Raw genomic sequence first — 6,288 nt, forward strand, 5'->3', positions numbered from 1 at the left:
GCTCATTCTCATTCTCTCATTCTCAATGCAACAAATAATAATAATACATTAATGCAATTTTACTGTTATTAGTGATCACTTTATTTTTGCCATAGGTGAATTGCACAAATGAGAATGAACAGGTATGTAACAGTGAATCTGTGCAAAGTTTCAAGTGCTGAAAGTGTTGAGCTATAGCATGCAATGCAACAAATGAAAAGGATAGAATATAATGAATAAATTGTATAATAAATGAATGCAAAAAGTATTATAATTATTGATCACTTTTTGTCATAAGTGACTTAATAGTGGAAATCCATGAATCTGTGCATATGTGCAAGTGCTGAATCCATTGATGTATAGCAGGCAATGCAACAAATGAAAAGGATAGAATATTATGAATATTTCATATAATATATTCATGCAATTTTTACTGTGATTATTGATCAGTTTATTATAGATTTTCATGTCACATCAGTACCATATATAGTATATCGCACAAACCTTAGCATTTTGTTTAAAAAGTCATTGAGCTGATGTTTTGCTCATTGTGTTTGGGGGCGGCAAAAGATAATTTGAGTTGTGTGGGATGAATTTCAACAGATTGTAGCACATAAATCACAGTAATTCATATTTCTCCTTTACAATGGGCTCCTTGTTATGCACAAAATTAAGAAATCATCAAAAAGTCACAGCATCTAAAAAAGTCTAGATGCGTAAGCCACAATAATCCAAAAAGTTGCAACAAAGGTGAAAAAAGACCACTTTAAGAGCAAATGTCTATAAAATTTACGGAGGAATAACAAACGTTTCAGTCACAACGTGACCTTCAGTGCCTGGTATTAATCAAAATGACGATGCAATACAACAAACAAGCATTTTAAGGCAACATTTTCTCTGTTCAAACAGAATTCTTGATTGTTAGTAAAGATACAGTGACTAACTCGCCTCTTAGTTTGGCCCCAATTGGTCTCTTAGATTCATGGATCCGTTGGATCCTTCGAGTGTGTTCGGGGACAGTAGCTTTTCCTCAGCTGTTCGGCTTTGGTTTTGGTTCTCTGTGATTTCAAGGGAAGCTCAGGGCAATGTTTCTCCTTCCACAGCAGGAAACAGAAGTTGTAGCTGAAACTTGCCTCAGGGCTTGCTAGATCATCCAGCAAATCCACTGCTGTATTTTGGTCCTTTCCTCTGGACTTCGTGTCGAACTGGTGTCAGACTATCTGTCTTTCCTTTTGAATGCATATTGAAAAGCACATTTTACATGCCCGCTGAGTTTCTCTTTGTGACTCACACTTCAGACGAGATGGCTTTGAACCTATTCGAAATGACTAGTGCTGGATCTGGAACAAGCAAACAGACATTCATGAGATTTTTATGACAGCAGGGCATCAGGCATGACAGCACGGATGTGCAGCTGATTGACAGCGAGAGGGAAGAGGTACTGACAACCTGTTTCAAATGACTTTACCTTTGGATTTGTCTCTTATAACCAGACTTTTGACAGTCAACATTCACATTGCATCTTATTTTGACCAAGAACTACTTATGACAATGGCTTGTTGCAATGCATAAACACTATATTGCTCCTATAGCATTGAATTTCCCTTGTCTGAAATAAATAAAATGCTTTTTTATCACAAATATCAGGTGTGAATTCACTGCTCCAAATTGTATTGGTGATATATTTAACCCTTGTTCTGTGCTGAAAATCCTTTACCTAATTTGGTATTCCTGGTCAAAAATGGCCCACATTTTGAAAAAGGTGCTTGTAAATAATTATGATGTATTATCACCAAATCTTGGATTCAATCTTTTTGTCAAGGTTTTGTATTTGTTTTTGGAACTGATTGATCATAGGCCTCACTGATCTCAGCTTATGCTCCTCAGTTTATGAGTGAACATTGCTAAAATAATTCAAAAATAATGTTTTTTTAACTCAAAAACTGAGGTGCATGAGGTGCATGTAATTGAAAGAAAACAAGATGGTAAAAAGATTGAATACAACATTTGGTAATAATAAGACATTTTTAAGAAATGTTTTTGTAGGTCGGTCATTTTTGACAAGAAACATTACAATTGTAACAAGGTCGGGGAAAAATGTCTCGGGTTATGCATGTAACTGACTGTTATGTTTAAATCAGATTGTGAGATTTCTTTAGTCTGGCCTACTAATTTAATAAAAATTATAGTTTGTTTCTAACCATGTACAGTACACTGGTGTAAAATGACAAGTAAGTTTTTCTTTCTTTTCCATGATTTTTCATGCAAATTTAACTTCAAATAAACTTCAATGATATAAGGTTGTAAGAGGTTCATCCAGGCTTACAAAAGTGAGAAAAACGTAAAACATTTCCGTCTATAAAATAGCAAGTAAATCACTGGAAAGGCAGGATCATTTAAACAGACAATACTGTACTTTACAGTGCAGGTGATTCTAATCTAATCTTTTGTTGATGTTGTTTTTGGTAGCTTGCAGTGTTTGGTAACTTTTTTTTTTGATGCCTCTATTATTTTGTGTGCAAACATTGCCATTGATTTTTACTATTACCACATTTTGTGTATCAAGTATTAAAGTCATTGTGTGTGCCTGGGTGCTTTCTAAATGTATGTTATTAGGCCTTGCTGTTCACAATTTAGACAATATGCATTCAATTCTACTTATCATTAGGTTTTGTGTCCTAGTATGACATTTGAACATTTGTATATAATAAAGTTTGGATACAAAATAGTTGAAGTAAATTCAAACTTTCAAGTGCAAATATGTTCAAGGTTGAATGTAAAAAAAAAAAAAAAGCTAAATATTTTCTGTTGTATTTACTTCACCACAAAACTGTGGCCATTCTAAAGCAATGCAAATTTTTGCCATCAATTTACAGCCCTAACAGTTTTCTGTTATTGCTGATATTACCTTTCAGAGTTATTCAATAAGATTTGTTTTTAAATGATTGTACTGCATTTATATTGCTGTCACATTTCTGCAAATCACTGTTGCAGCGATACATGAATGTGGCTGTAGTGTTTCATATTCTCATTTTAATTTTAACGAGTACTCAATGGGACAGAATGAAGCGTACAGAAGATATCATTATTTCAAGCCTCATGTTAGTTACCCTGATTATCTCTCTATTTTTGATGATGTTTTGTCTATTGGCCCTATTAAAGATGTAGTACCTTCAAGGGGTTTTTAGACTTTTAAATGGATCCTCAAATGCTTGAGTGTGTTTTATAATGAATAATAAGCCATTATATTGTCTCATTGCTATTTATGTTTATGATACACCATTAGTCATATTTTTGCAATTTGAAGCTGCATGGTAAAAGCATCATCAAATTGTTCTTTAATCGTCGTGTTAGTTAAGGTTAAATCAAGGTGGATGACACAGTGTTTGTGTGCAAATCATAATTTTGTTGATGTTTTGTTTTCTACATTTGTCCTTTATTAGGTTTAAGCAAAAAAGCAGCTGATTCTCAAAAAGTGCAGACTAAACTCAATGTCAGCATTCTTATAATTGTACGCCCTTGGAAAAACAGCTCATTTTTGTAGCTAAACACATTCACAGAGGATTCCGCAGTGACTTTATAAAGTGCTGTGTTTACAGAGACTTTGTTTAGGGCTGTAGTTAAATAGTTATTTTGGCAAATTCTTATGACATGGCATTTAATTCAGGAGATGTCAAATTCAATATTACACAAATGAGTTAAAGAAATCTTTAGCAGGTTGTCAGGGAATTGCTATGCAGATGCTAAGGTTTTCTGGGTCAGTTGCTTATTAAAATAATCCACCCTCAAATAGCTGTAATTGTCACGTGTATGTTCCTAGTTGTCCTTATTTGGTTTGATTCCTGTTGTATTTAGTTCCATTTGTGTCAGCTGTGTTCTATTAATTATCCTGGATTACTCCTGATTCAATATTACACAAATGAGTTAAAGAAATCTTTAGCAGGTTGTCAGGGAAGTGCTATGCAGATGCTAAGGTTTTCTGGGTCAGTTGCTTATTAAAATAATCCACCCTCAAATAGCTGTAATTGTCACGTGTATGTTCCTAGTTGTCCTTATTTGGTTTGATTCCTGTTGTATTTAGTTCCATTTGTGTCAGCTGTGTTCTATTAATTATCCTGGATTACTCCTCACCTGTTTCTGTTCTCCCTGATTGCGTTTCATGTTTTTATAAGCCCTGTGTTTTCCTCAATTCTCTTGTCTTCTGTTGATGTTGTTTAGTGGTTCTCCTTGCTCCTGGTATTTGTCCTGATTTGAAGTCTGATTAAAGACTGTAATTTCCACTTACCTTTATTGTTGTGTGCGCCACTACAACCACAAATCGTGACAGTAATATTCTGGTCTCTATGACTCTGGCCACTCTGTCAATAAATCAATAAAGTATTCTTAACATAAAATTACCATGTAGATTTATTTAAATACTCTTTGAAGTGGAAAATGAATTAAATGCATGGCAATAAAATAGCTAAAACAAGTTTCTTTCAAGTGAACTATTGCCCAGCTAACAAGGAAACGCTCTCAAAACTTTCAAGGTTCTTTCAAAGTATGAACAAATGTCCTTCCAGCAAAATTAACAAAATGTTCATTCAAAGTCGTCCGGTCTTTAATAATGTTCTCAAAACGTCAACATAAAAATGTTATTTATACATCATTCATGGAACTTTTTTCCTTAAATGTTGGATGTTCATCTTTGTTTTTTAATGTTACTACTCATTTTAGAATGTTCAGAGAACATTAACAGTAATGTTCAATGTTTGCAAAATGATGAATGTTCCCTTAACGTTCATATAACCAAATAAAAGTGTTTTTAAAACATTAAAAAAAAAAACATCTCGGGTTACGCATGTAACCATGGTTCCCCCGAAGGGAACGAGACACTGCGTCGAAATGCTAAGGGGAACGCCTTCAGTGTGACCACGCTCTGAATCACATGTGTAATCAGTCCAATGGATGGGCGAGACATCACAGGCGGGGTGACGTAACGACCAGGAAGCTTAAAAGCATGTGCGGTGGAACCGGTGTCAGCTTCTAGGAAGGAAGCAAGCGCTCGCAGGGATGCCGGAAGTATGGCAATGGGATGCAGCATCTCGTTCCCTTCGGGGAACCATGGTTACAAGCGTAACACGAGATGTTCCCCTTCAGGAACTCGAGCTGCGTCGAAACGCTACGGGAACGAGAATGCCCACGCCGCCAGACTTACAAATCCCTGCCTAGTGTGGAAGAGATCAGCTAAAGCGAGAGAACGGAGCCAGGAAGGGCGCAGAAAGCAGGTAGGCACCTGACAAAGTACGCGGGGACATTTCGCCCAAAGGCCAAATTCAGAAGGAGTGAGTCTTGACCCCCAACGGAGAGGGGAGATCAGAGGACTCGAGGCTATGGAATAGCATCCTGATCCACCGCTTAGCATAAGCTTCTCTGGCCGGAGGCCTCAGCGCACCGCGGAGGAAACGTGTAACTAGGGGGTGTCTGCCCACTGACTGGCCACCGAGAGGGGCGTGGTAGGCCGCAATGGCTGCCACGTAGACCTTCAGGGTGGAGTGGGTCAACCCTGCGGAGAAACGGGCCTGCAGGAACTCCAGCACTGTACCAACTGGGCAGTTAACTGGATCGAGTTGGCGGTCTCCGTAACAAGAAGTGAAAAGTTTCCACTTCAAGGCCTACAGTTTCCTCATTGAGGGAGCTCTGGATTGGAGGATGGTCTCAACAACCTCGGTTGAGAGACCAGAGGCTATGAGTCCAGCACTGTACCAACTGGGCAGTTAACTGGATCGAGTTGGCGGTCTCCGTAACAAGAAGTGAAATCAAGGCCTACAGTTTCCTCATTGAGGGAGCTCTGGATTGGAGGATGGTCTCAACAACCTCGGTTGAGAGACCGGAAGTTACGAGTTGTGCCCCCTCAGGGGCCACACCCATAACTTCCAAAGCACCGGGCGGGGGTGGAATATTGTGCCATCCACCTGTGAAAGGAGGTCCCTCCTGATGGGAATCCCCGATGGAGAGCCGTCGAGAAGGGAAATCAGGTCCGAGAACCATACTCGGCCCGGCCAGAATGGGGCTACAGCAGACGGACCCCGTTCCGGCACACTCTCTCCAGAAATCCCGGGAGCAGAGCGATCGGGGGAAAAGCGTACAGACGAAGCATCGTCCACGTCTGTACCATGGCATCCAGCCCCCGTAGAGCTGGATGAGTCAGAAAGTACCAGAGGGGACAATGCGATGTCTCTCGAGTCGCGATCAGGTCCACCTGAGTCTGGCTAAAAACTCTTCGTACCCCGGGCCTCGGCCCCTGCCTCGACAGGATGTCTGCTCCCA

At 39.0% G+C, this 6,288-nt stretch overlaps 1 protein-coding gene across 1 annotated transcript in view; it reads right to left on the reverse strand.

Moving 5' to 3' along the window:
• Positions 1 to 821: 821 nt before the first annotated feature.
• The window catches only part of LOC107654332 (proteoglycan 4-like), a 134,360-nt gene continuing 128,893 nt past the window's right edge, over positions 822 to 6,288 (reverse strand). The window contains exon 5 of the transcript XR_001630321.1: positions 822 to 1,319. The gene's annotated coding sequence lies outside the window, so the exon portion shown is untranslated. The remainder of the gene's footprint in view (positions 1,320 to 6,288) is intronic.

This window comes from Sinocyclocheilus anshuiensis, unplaced genomic scaffold, assembly GCF_001515605.1.
Source record: "Sinocyclocheilus anshuiensis isolate Anshui unplaced genomic scaffold, SAMN03320099.WGS_v1.1 scaffold163, whole genome shotgun sequence".
Taxonomy (NCBI): domain Eukaryota; kingdom Metazoa; phylum Chordata; class Actinopteri; order Cypriniformes; family Cyprinidae; genus Sinocyclocheilus; species Sinocyclocheilus anshuiensis.